The following is a 16,116-nucleotide window of genomic DNA, read 5'->3' on the forward strand; positions in this document are numbered from 1 at the left end:
AAATGATTGAAATAAAATACGCTTAATGCAACTTTTTAATTTAACAAACTAGAAAGTAAAAAATAAAATTGATTTAATTTTAAATATATTAATAATATGTTTTTCTTTCTTTTCAGGTAAGGAGACGAAATTTCAAACTTTTGTACACTGTATTTTTTTGGTAAGATTCGTTACATGTTTTAAAATATAATGAGGATAATTAAAGAAAAAGTTGAGGAAGTTGATAGTGTCTCAAGTAATTGTCTTACTAGGATCCTAAGGACTCAGCTGATTACGACGCAACTCCCTCCTCACTAATTTTAAATTGAACAGAATGCTGATATAGATAGAACTCAAAGGACAAATTCTGGAAATGAGTTTTTGATTATACTTTTGGGAAAATGGGTTTTTTATTATATTTTGGTTCAATTTTAATGACCTATATGTCGAAATAAATCATATTGTACTTTTGACTAAATTTTATTCGAGGGATCTTCAGGATCCTGAAAATTTGGCACTTTGAATGATAATTAAATCAAGAAAATAATTAAAGTTCTAATTATTATTAGTTTGTAATATATTTCTCATAATATTTTAGCAGAGACTCCTAAAATTTCTTAGCGTATAAAACAACCCTAATAAAGACCTTGTACCTCCTAACAATAACAATTTGGATATCTAGAGGACCCTGGTTCAAGTCCCGACTCCTGTGTAATTTTTTCGTAAGTGGTATAATGTGCTGAGATAGAAAAAGCTATTAAAAGTATCACAAATGACTTGAAGTACACAAATATTTTAAATACATACAAAATTTAGTTTTTTAATAAAAATATGTAATAATAGTCCAGTAATTCCTAACCCGAAAAAAAATAAAACCTGATAAATAAATAAAATAGTTGCAAATGAATATGCACCCTTTAAAAACTGTTCTCCCTCACACAGATTTTAACATTCCCACACAAAATAAAACATTAATTATAATGCCTTTATAATTTGTATTAACATAAAATTAAAAATGTTTCTATATCAATGTTGTTGTACGTGCATAATACTACCAGTTCTACACACATAGGCTCCCTTGTTACATCGTAGACACACGGCGGAGCTCTTCTTGTTTTAAGGCAAGCAATATAACAAACCCTTAAGCTTCCTCTGTGCCGTTATGTCTCATAGGGGATGTGTGTGCGTTCATAAAAGGATATATAATTAAAAGAGCTTAGAAAATTTCATCCCTATGCATACATCATGGGTATATACTTGAAAATCATAAGAGATTTATTTATAAATTAAAATGAGTCTAAGGAATTTAAATTATATGTATTTAAAATAAAATTCTTGTTACATGTTACAATTATAAGCATTTTATTTATATCCAACTTTATTATTAAAATGTGTCTTTTTGGGATTTAGTTAATTTAAAGAATTTTAAAAACTATATTTAATTGTAATCCAACATTAAACTATTTGAACTATTTAATAAATTTATTAATCTTTTCTAAGCTTGATAATTCTTCTGAAGGTGTAGTTATACCGCGAGTAACGAGAGAAACGAGACGATATGAGAATACGTCAACGAAAAAACGAGACGATAATAAGAATCCTGATTTTCGATAATTAAGACAGATATTCGAGAGACAGATAATAAATACTTGGGATGCAGAATTTTCATTCAATCTTAATTGATTATTAATCTTTGTAAATATACTAATCAGAAAACTCTTTTATTTTTTTACTACGATTTCTTTTTTAATATATAAACCGATCAGATAATAATGATTGTTTTTATTTGAATACCATAAAGATTTTAAACTTTTAACATGAGACGACAGAAAACGATAAAAAAAACTTTTACAAGTCAACACAATTCAAGCAACATGTTACTATCGCCTTGCGGCAACACTATGCCTTGTACAAAGTAAAGGAGAAAAAATTTAGTGATTTTAGCGGACACACACTTGAATTATTTTCTGCCTTCAAATCGTATGTATTTAAGAACTTATGATCCACAATCGAGATGGGGCCAAGGTACACCGAAACGTCCGCTGTTTATTACGTCCGCCTGGTCGTTAAATTGTATTTTTGGTCCACTTTTATTTTTATAGATTTCAATTGATTCCAGAAGAATGGAAGATTGAGTTTATGGCCTTTTTGTATTGTATGCATTATGTCCATTGTTGTTCTTGGCTTCTGGTCGGCCCCTAGAAGATATTTTGCTAAAGCAAATTTGTGTAGTTTTTTTTTGCCTATAGCACCTGCAGTGCTCCCCCTTCCTATTTTGAGCACTCTTTAAAGCTACAGTCAGAAATTTTGCATATCATTTCGGATATATGCCGATTCGTTTAAATTTTCTTTTGGGCAAATCTTTTTTGCAGTCGTCAAATATATAGATGGATATTTTGAATCCATAGTAACTTACAACAATTCTGTTCAAATATATGAATGAACTGTCTAACAAAAAATAGCATACTCTTTTAATGGCTTTGTCATTCCATATACCTCTGCTTTTTTTTATTAATTTACGCCTACTTATGACTGCTCGACGTCATTGGTGATCCAACACATAGATTTAGAACTGTTGCAATATCCAGTAATCCACCTTCTCTTTCTTGTAGTAGTAGCATAAAAATTTTTGATTTTCAAGTTCAATAGAAATATCCACTTGGACTTTTCTTAATTCCATTTTGACTGGTTTATAATCATAAGCAAGTTTCTCCACATCTATTTTTTTATTCAAAATAGATCTATATCAAAAATTATAAGTAGAGATATATTTTTTATTCACAAAATCGATACAAAAAATTCCCAAATAACTAACATTAAAAATATTATATAAAAGAAAATATATTCTCAAATAATTACATTTAGAAAAAAAAATTATTCATTGAACACAACAGGAAAAAATTTAATTTTCCTTAACAACACAACAAAATAATGTAAATAAAATTTTCCAAAAAAAAAAAAGTAAATTTTTAAAAAAAATTTGCTGTTAACAAGTAAATAAAGTTCTGTTTATGTATTTATTATTGAGAAGACGAACATCAATTTATTTCACAATTTATAAGAACACCACGACCAATTGAAGAAGATGAAGAAGAAAAAACACACCACGTACATCATATTCTCCCCCCGGACTCATACACACACACACACACACACGTGTATGACGTGTATATGTTTGTGTATGTGGTTGTCGCTCAATAATAAAATGTCAATATATATAAAAGATAGGGGCGGAAAATGCAGCCAATCCCCTAAAGAAAATGGTATAAAGCTTTCCCCCGAGTAGAAGTAGTAGTAGTAGGTACCTCTCTACACATACACTAATATATTTGACGATGATGGATCAATATACTACTTGAGATGAACAGAGATGCTCATATATGTATGCATAATGTTCTCTTTGTTTAATAAATAAATTTCATTTAGATAAACAAAATAAAAAACAGTTCGGATGAATTATTTTGTATGTTAGCTATAAAAAAATTCAATTAAACGGAATATCAAATAAATTTATTTTAGTTATTTACTTTTTTTTGCTATAAGGGAACACATAATCGTATATATTAGTTTATAGGGTGAGACAAAAAACATGTGCCTTGTAAGGAAATAAGTGCAATTAGGTTCGTTAAGGTATATTTATTTGTACAGGGTCAAACATTACGCAAAAAGACTAATTTGTCAATTTAGGTGAATTTTCACCCTAAAATGTACTAAAGATCCTGCAACTCACGTCTATACTTAACATTGAATTTCCGATTGCGTTAATTAATATAATATTTCCCTCTCTTAAGCTTAAATAACTTTAAAATTTGACTGCCAATACGATCATGAATATAATGTGTAAAGGAGTTATTTACACAAGTGTAGATAAATAAGTGTATTGCACTTAAATAATTTAATTTTTTATACATCGGACGCAAGGTTAGATGTTTATAGTCTATACTGTTTGTACCTTTACTATTTGTGGGCTGACCAAGTTCAAGTTCATAAACGACGTCGGTTATAACAACATATCGGCTATAGCGACTAATATTAACTAGAATTTTAAGCCAACGACCAACATAAGAATACTATTTTGTGACTTAATTCTTCAAAGTCTTATTAACTTGATTTGCCCTGATTAACTCATATATCGGTTCTACCGACCAATTGTTATTGGAATTAGTCACCAATAACGATCAGCATGGGTAAATATACATATATTTTCACTTTAATAAGAACATATAACGACTTGTAATCAATTTTGACTGTATTATATCGTCAAGTTTCACCATGAATAGTACAATACATCTTAAAACTATAGTTAAACTAACCTAGCTTAAACTTTACCTATAATACATCATCTTATAATTTAAATAAATTGAAATATTTTACACATGAATATTTACATCGTTTTTAAATAAAAAAAAAAACCATTAACATCATAACTTAATTTGTAATTTGGATGGATAAGCCATCCCTAAAAACTAAATCTTAAAATCGTAAGCAAGCTGTATTGTTTTTTCAATTCCAGACCGACCCCAATGCAATTTTATATCAGCTAGCTATATTTACGGATGTAAAATCTAGTTTTTAACTATAAATCTATATTATCACAAATCTAAATTAGAGTCACAAGAGTAAATTAGTGATTTAACCTTGGTTTTAAATGGCTATATAAACTGACAAAAACAGAAAATTCACAAAACATTTTTTTTCCGAAATTTGATCATGTCTTCAATATAAAAATTCACTTAGAGAAAGGAAAATCTCAATGGAAAAACATTTTACTCTGATGATGATTATCATGTTGTTCCCTCTGGTGGTGTTTCATTCAATATACCTCAACACACAAACACACATATTCGCATCTCTATAACACAAAAACGTAGAAATAAATAAATAAAAAATTGTAATCTTTTTGGATTTATTCAATGCGATATATACAAATATTTAACGAAAATAACATTTTCTCTCTATGTGTTAGAATATTATTTTCCTATACACAAAAACCACCCCATTCATCCCCACCCCTACCCCCACAACTCATATATAGAAAAGTAAGTACATACACATTGTGTGGTACAAAGGAAAACTTTTATTATGAATTTATTTTTTTTTCTTTTAATATTATCAGATGAGTGAGTGTACGTAGAGAAACTTATACAACAGAAAATGTAAAATTTTAAATTTGATTTAGTTTTTATTTAAAAAAAAAAAAAGAAAAAAGGTATGTATTTTTGTATTAAAACTTTTGAAATTAGTTTTTTTTTTGTGTGTGTATTTGAAGAAGACGAAAGATATTATTATCCACGTAATCATATTTTCCCATAATATTACAAACAACAACAAAAACACAAAATAAGGTTTCCAAAAATAAATTAAAAAACAATGATTTCAATCAAAATGTAATTATTTTCGTTCGTATAGAAAAAGTTTTTAATTACATAAAGGTAGTTTTTATCTATACGAGAGATGATATTTTATATACAGTTTATATTGTATAATGTACGAGTGATATCTGGCGGTTAATGGTTATACTAAAACAAAAAACAAGTGAAGAAAAATGTCAAAAGATTCTTATCTGTGTAAAGTGAGGCTATTTGTTGTTTTGTTTGTTATAATTAAAATTGGAAAAATATTTCCCAAAACAAGTGAAATTTACAAAATTTAAAAAACCCCCGACAGCTATAGCTATTTAGCTATAAAATATTCTCAATCGAGTCGGTTCGACCGTTTAGGGGCTACGATGTCACTGAGAAACACACGGACGCACAGATAAACATTCCTTCTTTAATCAATATCAAAGTGATTGTCGAGGACATCAGATGAGATGAAAAGGATACTTAGAGAGCTATCATACCATTTCACTTTCCGAAATGAATTGAGCCAGGTTTATTTGACCATTCATTTCCATAGTAATTATTTATATGTTAAAATTATACGTCATGCCTTTTAGAAACTGAATCAATTTTAAAGATCATCGCCAATTTTTAATTTTTTTTAGAGCACAAAACTCAAAGCTCGCATATGAAACATAGCTAAGAACACTCTCCGTTAAATTACCTTTCAAAAGACATCAAAAAAATTAAAATCGGTCATCCGTTTATTCGCTACGATGCCACAGACAGACAAACACACAAACACACACACAAAGCGGTCAAACTTATAACACCCCTTTTTTTAGTTCGGGGGGTTAAAAAGCATACCTACTTAAACCTTTTACGTACAATAATCGATGTGAGCTTTAGCCTTTCGTACGACCTTCTTTTAAGCGACTCGGCCATTCACCTTAATCCTCAACAATAAATTCCAAATATTTCGCCTGTCCAATATTTGCTAAGTGCCTTTCACAGTTTGATTCGGTATATTATTATTAATGTTTTTTCTTTCTTGCATATTATAACTTAGATAAAAATATCTTCGTGACAGTCATTTAATATTAGTAGAGCTTACAATTTTAAAAAGGTCGCGTTCATAGCATTCAATTTTGTTTCGTAATGGAAAAAGCAAAGCCTAATAATAACGATAATTGATATCTTTGATTGGCAATTGAACATTTAAGCTTCGTCAGTGAGTTACACTTTTATATCTAGCTAAGTCACTACACATCTTGTATTTTTTCCATGTCTCCTCTTTATCTTAAAAATATTTAGTGTAATTTTCGCTGCTTCCAATATATATTCTTTGATCATTAAGAATTCGATCGGTCTACTCTACCAAGTAGATGTATCATATAGTTTGAATACTATTTCACTCAACCAACTTATTTATCTAACTTATCTTATTATTGTACTGTTCACCCGATTAAAAGAAACTAAGCAAACCCACGTTGATCATGTTCCGATTTGCAATCTTGGTTGCAGTTCCAAAACCAAGACGATTGATATAATTGTATAGAGCAGCAGTCGACAGAACTTCAATTGCAAACTTTCATAATCCACCAGAACGGAATGATATGAAGTTGACCACTTAAGTATACATGATTCTTTTTTTTTACTACACATATTGTTATTTTTTCTATGTCTCCTCTTCCAACTTATTTATCTAGCTTACTTTATTATTGTACTGTTCACCCGACTAAAAGAAACTAAGCAATCCCACGTTGATCATGTTCCGATTTGCAATCTTGGTTGCAGTTCCAAAGCCAAGACGATTGATATAATTGTGTAGAGAAGCAGTCGACAGAACTCAATTGCAAACTTTCATAATCCACTAGAAGTGGATGATATGAAGTTGGCCAGTTAAGTACACATGACTCTTTTTTTTAGCGTTGGAAACTTTCCTTCATAGTTTCACACGCTTTACTTTTCGTATAGGTAATGTATACTGACTCCCAAAAATGCATATACTTTTTTGATAGAATAAAACATTAAATCTACTTCGCGATTTGCATTTATCTCAAATTTCCAAAACTCTTAATTAACATTCCAAATAAACAAACGAAACTTTAAATTAAATAAAGAACAAATATTAACATAATTTCTTCGTTCCAATTAATATGTAAACACAACACATCTTGTTCCACCAATGACTAACAACCAACTAATTTGAAAACATTACAATAAAGTTTATTTTTTTTTTTTGTATAATAAAAACAAAAATAAATAAAATATTTTCAGCATAATTATATAAATTTACATAAATAATTAATACAAAATTCAATCATTATACATATATTTTATAATGTTGATTTTAATTTAAAATACATTGTTTACTTGAATTAAAACTATTTGATTATGTATTTTAAGAAAATGTCTATTTACACAAACACAATTAAATACAACATACACACATATACAACCCAGTCGAGTAGTCGAGCCAGTGAGCCAACGAACTAACAACAAGCAATGGTACCACCATCATTTCACATCTGTGTGTATGATTCAGATGTATTCCCCCAAAACAAATGTATGCATGTTTGTTTTGTTTAAGTGGAGTTTGAGTTGGTAACACTGTATACAAGCTGTATTTTATAAAACCTTTAGAGTCCAGACCGATAATTTTTTAAGGAAATTATTGTATTCATAGCTCAATTATAGTAAAATTTTAGCATATTTTATATCAATGTTGATGCACATCAACGGAGATTGTACCGACAAACACTTATATTCCAAAATAGTGCTTTAACCAATTGAGTTACAAAGAAAACAGAAGTTGTGAACAAATTTTTCCAACGGTATTTTTTATTTTTCTGGTAACACCGGCGGCGTCGAAAATCGATTCAAGCATCGAGAACCAAAGCTCTGGATCTTGAAGCATAAACTTCGGCATACGAACTTCTACGTGCTCTATCGTGAGATCCTAGGCGCTCTATCGTCGTGTCGTTATTCGTTATTTTCGTTAAATACCTGTCGTTAGTCGTCGTTTAAAATTTGCCGATGTTTAACGGCATTCTTTAACGGGGTAACCAATTCTATAGCGGGGCTTAACGTAATCAAATTTGTGTAAGGAAAAAATGAACTGCCTATAATCAATTTACTACATAGAAATACAATATAGTTCGCAATACTTTTATTTTAATGTTATTCTGATAGATCATAAAAGTTAACTGTAGTTTACTTGAAGAGTCTGATTGTAATTTCCCCGTATCGCACACTGTGCGCTGTTTATATAGTTACAATCAATTGTTACCGTATAGTCCAGCAAATTCTAGAACTGTCACGTATGTTCTATTGCATATATTTTACTGGTATATGTTTTCTATCTTTGTTTAAGTAATATAAAACGATATTGTTTATTTCTTTTTAGAATTGTCTAGATTTCATTTGTTTTTAAGATAGTACTGTATGTGTGTGAACCGTTGAATGAATATATCGTCGGGTTGTTTATTACGACGGATTATTTATATTGTCGAGTTGATTGTTAACACCACAATATCATAAGATTGTATACAAAAGTTAGGATTACTGTAAAAGTTTATATTTTTGAGATGAAAATAGTAACTTTTTATCAGAAAATTAAATATATATATATATTGTATATGTTATTTACTTAAATGAATTGTTATAATATGTTATTATAATTATTATGCCATGTTGGTACTTATTGTTTATATTGTTGACTATTTTGTTATTTAACTGGGCTTTTGATATTGAATTTTGCTTACATATTATTATTTATTATAATAATATATAGCCCTGAATATAGCCCCAGAAGCAATCCATAATATACTCATTCTCCTCCCAAAATCGAACGGGTTAGTTATAAATTAGGAATCACCAAACAACATACCAGTTAATAGATTTTACTATACCTATAATATAATACACAATTTCGATTATTATTATTATTATTATTGCTTACATGTAATATGTTAGGTTGGTAGTACTGTTTCAATTATAATTTTATAATCTTCATTTGTTTTGTTTTAATTAATTATGGTTGGTACCTTATAATTGATTAAATTTTGTATTATGATTAGCAGTGGTGGATTTACACTAGGGGCTTTCGGGGCTAGTGCCCAGGGCGGCAAATTTTCTAGGGCGGCAAAATTTGGAAAGTGGAAAAAATTTCTTTTATAGTCATCAAAAGTTCTCTATAGGAATTTTTTATTCTTTCAATTAATCATTTATTATTTAGGGGATAATTTAAGAAATTCAACTTATACATTATTTGTCAAATCGAAAGTGGGTAAATTATAATTTTGGCACCTTAAGTAAAAATTAATCTTCGAAATAATTGAATTAATTTATTTTCTTGAAGATTTGATATAGTAATATTTGATTTTTTCTTTTTTTGGAATCTAAAAATTTTAATTCGGATTTTCTTTTTGAAAAATTAACGACGTTTTTGGGTTATTCTATATTTAAGAAAAAAAATATCTGGATGACCGAGCTTTGCTCGGTTATTCGCCAATAGATGTCAGCAAGAGTCATATTTTTCACTTTAGACTACTCAAATGGGGCGATGGGGCGGCATTTATTCGACTGCCCAAGGGCGGCAAAATTTTAAATCCGGCCCTGATGATTAGAAAAATTTAAATGTATATTTTAGTAAAATTGAAAAATGTAGTCGAAGATTATAGATAACGACCCTAACGTTGTAAGTAATAAAAAAATGAGTCGATCATTAGTATTGGATAAAAGTCCAAACTTCTTTCCAAGCTGGATATCTAGCTTAGCTTGAAATGTACCACCTGCGTTATCTCCTTTGAAAGAATGAAAAAGTGCTCAAAATAATTTTGTCATTTAAAATGAATACATGTCAAAAGAATATGAAGATATCCACATTGATATAGACATGTTTCATTGTCACCAGGGCCTGAGTTTCCCGTCAATTTCTAAAATAATATTGCGAGCTCACAGGTTTATTAACCTACTTAAGAGTACCAGTTATCTTAAAATAAAAATGTATATGATTATAAAATCTTATACAATTTTTTCGTAAAAATATTAAAACTTCCTTCTCAGCTCAAAAAGTTTTTTTTTTTATATCATAGTCAATGATGACGCAAATAATTTTTTCTAAAACACACAGATTTTTTAAATAAATAATAACAGGTTGGCTGATAAGTCCCCGGTCTGACACATAGATGGCGTCGCTAGTATTAAATACATATTATTTTTATATAGTACCAACCTTCAAATGATTCGTGTCAAAATTTGACGTCTGTAAGTCAATTAGTTTGTGAGATAGAGCGTCTTTTGTGAAGCAACTTTTGTTATTGTGAAAAAAATGGAAAAAATGGAATTTCGTGTTTTGATAAAATACTGTTTTCTGAAGGGAAAAAATACAGAGTCCGGAAACTCATTATCAAGCCAAGTTTTTGCTTCCACTGTATTTTTTCCCTTCAGAAAACAGTATTTTATCAAAACACGAAATTCCTTTTTTTCCATTTTTTTCACAATAACAAAAGTTGCTTCACAAAAGACGCTCTATCTCACAAACTAATTGACTTACAGACGTCAAATTTTGACACGAATCATTTGAAGGTTGGTACTATATAAAAATAATATGCATTTAATACTAGCGACGCCATCTATGTGTCAGACCGGGGACTTATCAGCCAACCTGTTAAGTTCGATAATTTTATAAAAAGTAACACAAACCAAAAACTTGTTGACTCATTCAATAAATAATAAAAATAATAAAACGTTATAAGATTTTTAAATGAATATCTTGTGTCTTGATTGCATTAATAATTCAAAAGATATCATTTATATAAATACAAAGGGGCAAACTTTTTAGTTAATTGCCAACTCAAAGACTAACTTTTGTATATCATACAGAGAGTTTTTATAATGTTAAAAGTGGAATTACCTATGTATATAAATTTTTTCTTATATTAGTTTGATTACCTAACATTGCCCGGTCAAGTAGCATTCCCTTGTTTACAGAGAAGACTAAAATAATACCTCAATAGGGTATTCCACTATTTTTAAAAAAGTACTTCAAAATGTTGATTCTGCTCATAAAGACATCAAAAATTTATTTCGGAAAAATACACACGCTTTCTTGCCAAAAACTTAAATTAAATTTTAAACCTTTTTTAAACTGTCAAAAACGCGGGCATCCAATTTGATGACGTAATATGGGTATCACTATACGAAATAACACAAATAAGTTTGACAGATATATTCATAGACATCTGATTATAATAAATATTATCTATGTATATATTATACTCAGCTGTCTACACTAAACTAACTGATGGTCTATGACTCATACCGCTATGACATCACATCAGAGCTTACCCGCGTTTTGGGTCACGTGATACACAGTTTAAAAATTACGATTTTTAATTTTAATATTTTAATAGAAAAATGTGCTTTTATGACTCGAAATCAGAATATTTAAGTATATTTTTACAAAAATTTTAACTTTTTTCAAATAATTCTTAAATGCAAATCAAGATTTCATTATTTTATTCAAATTTAATATCACAAAATCGTTAAAAAACTTTGAATATTTTACCCTTAATGATTTCAAAACAGTAAATACAAATTAATTTAGGACCTAATTAAATTATAATATTCCATATAGGTAGGTACAGGCAACACGGTCTTCCAAACTTTTTGATTCGTCATCATTTAGTTAATTTAGAGACAAAAAATATATATTGCATTTTATATAATAAATTATTTCTATGCAATAATTTAAAAAAACAATACTAACAGAATTAAAAACAGTTTTTTATATATATATTTTTATTTTAGTAAAACTTTTTTTAAACCGTATGTTTTTGTTATTTTAATTAAATTATTGTAATGATAACCGGTGCACATACACACACACACAGTTAAATAAAATTTAAATAAATAAAATAATGAAATAAAAATAGAAAAACAATGTAAATTCATTAAGAAAACACAAACATGGCGGGCTGTACATACGTATGTTTTAAATAATTGACAAATAGATGGAACTAGTGTGTGTGAATGTGTATACATCAATTAACTAAACGAACGAGTGACATTATGGGGATGCGCATGCGTTCTTTTATTTTTTGTATAATAAAATAAAATAAAAAAATTACAGAATTCAATTTATAATTTAATTAATGAATGTTGAATAAATACAATCACGTGAATAAACAAACCAAAAAATAAAATAAAACATGTCCATGTTGATTATATTCCGAAGGGACATGTGTAGATTGATGTGGAAAGGATATTGAGATGATGAAATAGAGACACAGGATTTATGTATGTTTACAAACAAAAGGATTTTATTTTGCCTATTTTTCAATGTTGACACAAAAAGTTTGATTAAGTTTAGTTTTTTTTAAAACATTTAACTAATTTAGTCTAGTAATGAATATGCTCATATAATGATACCAGAAAATGATGTATGTGATAATTGAAACTCATTTTCATTGATAACATATGAAAGCTATTTTCGAGCCATAAACTTTTTTGAAAAAGAAAATTGGTAAATTTCCGTATGGCGTCACGCAATCAATATGGTCAACACCATCAAGTTTATATTTGTATCGTCAAAACCATTGATTACTGCAAATTACTACAAAAAAAGTGATTAAACAAGACAAAAGCACAGCAATAAATTCACAGCTCTTTCTTTGAGACAACCTATAACTAGAATTTTCTTCTACCATACTTATTGTAAATCGAGACTGATAAAACAAGAATTCCCTTATGGCAAATACCTTGCAATTTTTTGCAGCCGTATTGTTGTATTTCTATTCTACGCCCCCGGATGTCAGCACAGGGTAAAATGATAATAATAGTTCTAATAGGCAGTTGTTTACTATAGATCTTTGTTCTCAGATTATCAGATTAGCCCAAAGTATCCTTGCGATGATCAATCTTATTATCGCATTAAAATACATTTTTTCAAGTCTTAACTACTTTCTCATTAAGGCAAAAGAACAGAAAGACAATCTCGAGTTGTTAAATGTTCCAATATAATATTAGTAAAGAATTAAACATCGAATAGTGTTCTAAATATTTCATCAATAAATCATCTTAAAAAGAAAATCATGCAGCAAGAATTGGTTTTGAAATGTCTATGATCAACACTTTATCAAATCCTAAGTATGATATAGTCAGAATTATCCGAAGTTATAATAAATTTTATTACAGTTTTAGCTTAAACTAAAGCTAAACTAAAACAAAATCACAAAATAAAAAAAATTTTATATATAGAATAAAATAAAATAAAAATTGAAATACCAGTCAGATAATAGAATTTATCTACACTTTAAAACACTATTGGATTGTGACTTTAACTATTATAAAAATAGCTATGGGAATACAGTAAAACCCCGTTTGTATAACGTCATCCAGCGAACTGTCAATGATCAACCGATAGTCGATATTAGTGAATTAACAATAACAGTTGATAAGAAAGTTACAAAATGTTAAGCAAACAAGAGAGTATTTTGTGTAGCGTATTACATAAGAATACATTGCCCCCATTGTACCGTCTTTATTTTCACGAACCTATAATTTCTTCTCTAATCCTTTCGTATAAAGCATTTTCTAGTCGTGTAGACATAGACATCTTTTCAACTCCTACCTTTGTTGTTTGCTCGAAATTCTTTAGAAAACTGTTTCTCATTATAATGAAACTTTTAAAAAATCGTTCTAGTGTTTTAACGGTTGTATAATTTTATCTTTCGTCCATCTCGAGCCATTGAGCGGGATATGTGGCAGCCATCGTATGTGGTGGCAGGCCTCGACATAATTACTCTGCGTTTCAATCGATAGTAGAACTTAGATGGTACGCTTTCCAAATTAGCTAGCCCACCTGCTTTACTATTCCGCTTGACACTTCTGCATCCAGCACAAAGCGGGGGCCATCTTCAGACTTCCGGTAGATGACATCTGTTTTCTACAACTCATTAATATTTTGTAATTAGTCGTTTTCGATGAGAAATGATTGTTATGAATGATTTCTACTGTATCTATGGAAAATAATATTATTAATTTCCCTGAAATCTAAATGGATTGTAATCAACTTATCTCTGTCTTTCGCAATATCCATATAGAGATAATCCTTTTATATTGAATTAAAACTGGTAATTTGAAATTATTATATATCGCTCTTTGTCTTTACTACACTTTTATCACATTTACTTTTGGACTTTATAGAACAGTGATGATACTGGTGCATCATATTCATCCCTTGCATCATCACCACATCGCTGGTATGTGAGAGAGAATGGTGGTATGTTATACCCTCATATATAGAAATATAATATACCTGCTGTGTGACATTCCTCTGATAATCACCTTTTCAACAACGACAAAGCTTTTGTTTTAACGAGCTTTTTTTATCATTCAGAAGCTTTTAATTGTATAAAAGACAGGCAAATATCGACACAGACACATATTAAACATGGTTTTTCTATGATAAAAAAATGCTCTTATCTCTATGACGTTTTTAACTTTCATGTGTGTCTACACCGTTAATAATCATATGCACCCATTATTTGTATGAGACAAAATCCCTCTCTTGCTTCAGGGTTTTATTATTTCCAAAATTTCAAAATAACTATTTTCATGTCTCGATGTTCTACTTCTCGTGGAAGTGATTTTGAAAAATTATTTAGAAACTCTCTTCCCGTTCTTTACAAATGTCTTAGCAATATCAATATTTTGCTTCCTGTAATTAACTCTGCTCGCTGCAAATCCTGAGAAAGTTTAGAACTAATGTAGGTGTCATATGAGAATGATTATTCAAATCAAGCTTCGTCTCTATACATTTGTATCGAATTGCTTGTTCTCGATTATTTTTATTTTTTGAGTAATTAATACTTATTTAACGAGGGACTCTAGTGCTTCAGCACTATGTAAACACGGTTCCCAGGTATTAAAAGAATCTAACCTTCTCAAAAATATCTTCGTCGATTATTATATCATTTAAATTTATACAGTTTTCTGATTTCTGGATAGAGATGAGCTATTGTCTATTTTTATCTATCCTTTAAACTACTTTTCCTTCGTTCTTGCATTCTATAAATCTCTTTACGCTCTCGTAATATGATCTTCTGCGAATGTTAAAAATTGAATGAATGCATTTGTAAAATATAGGCTTTTCTTGTTGAATTCCAATGGTTCTGACTATATAGAACTATAAGGAATCTCTAAAAGATAGATCTACGTACCAAAATCTATGGATCAGTTACAAACTTTCACGAAATTAAAGCCGTTTTATAATTCTAAAACACATTCGCATGTCTGTTTCTTATGGCAGGTCTTCGAATTCGATTTACTCTGGCTATGCTCATGCTCATAGCCTATGTTGAAATCTATACTTATTTTATTTATGGAAGTCGTTTGATTATATGACTTTAAATTAATTTAACGAGTATTTGATAACGTTTATAGTTTTACAACAATAATCATAAAGGTTTTAATGTTTTTTATGTAAAATAAATCACTTCTAGATTACTGATTCATTTTACAATGCATTTAATATTAAATTTATTAATAAAATCTTTCATTTTAAGGATAAACGAAATCGATTAAAGAGTCCGACACCCCTTTCTCATATTTGTTGAGTTTAATAAACCCATTAAACAATTTATTAAATTTTTATAAAAATAATTCAATTTCATTGCATTACAAATTTATATTCCTGTAATCAATAATTTTTATTTGATTATTATACACTTTATTAATAAAAACTGCATTTTTATAGCCATTAAACACGCATAATATACATTTTAATAAAAAAAAAAAATTACAAACA

The 16,116-nt window shown here is 28.8% G+C and overlaps 1 protein-coding gene across 5 annotated transcripts in view; it reads left to right on the forward strand.

Moving 5' to 3' along the window:
* LOC123294813 (TOX high mobility group box family member 3-like) overlaps nucleotides 1–16,116 on the forward strand; it is a 399,305-nt gene that overhangs the window by 331,100 nt on the left and 52,089 nt on the right. The window lies entirely within an intron of this gene.

This window comes from Chrysoperla carnea, chromosome 3, assembly GCF_905475395.1.
Source record: "Chrysoperla carnea chromosome 3, inChrCarn1.1, whole genome shotgun sequence".
NCBI classification, from domain to species: domain Eukaryota; kingdom Metazoa; phylum Arthropoda; class Insecta; order Neuroptera; family Chrysopidae; genus Chrysoperla; species Chrysoperla carnea.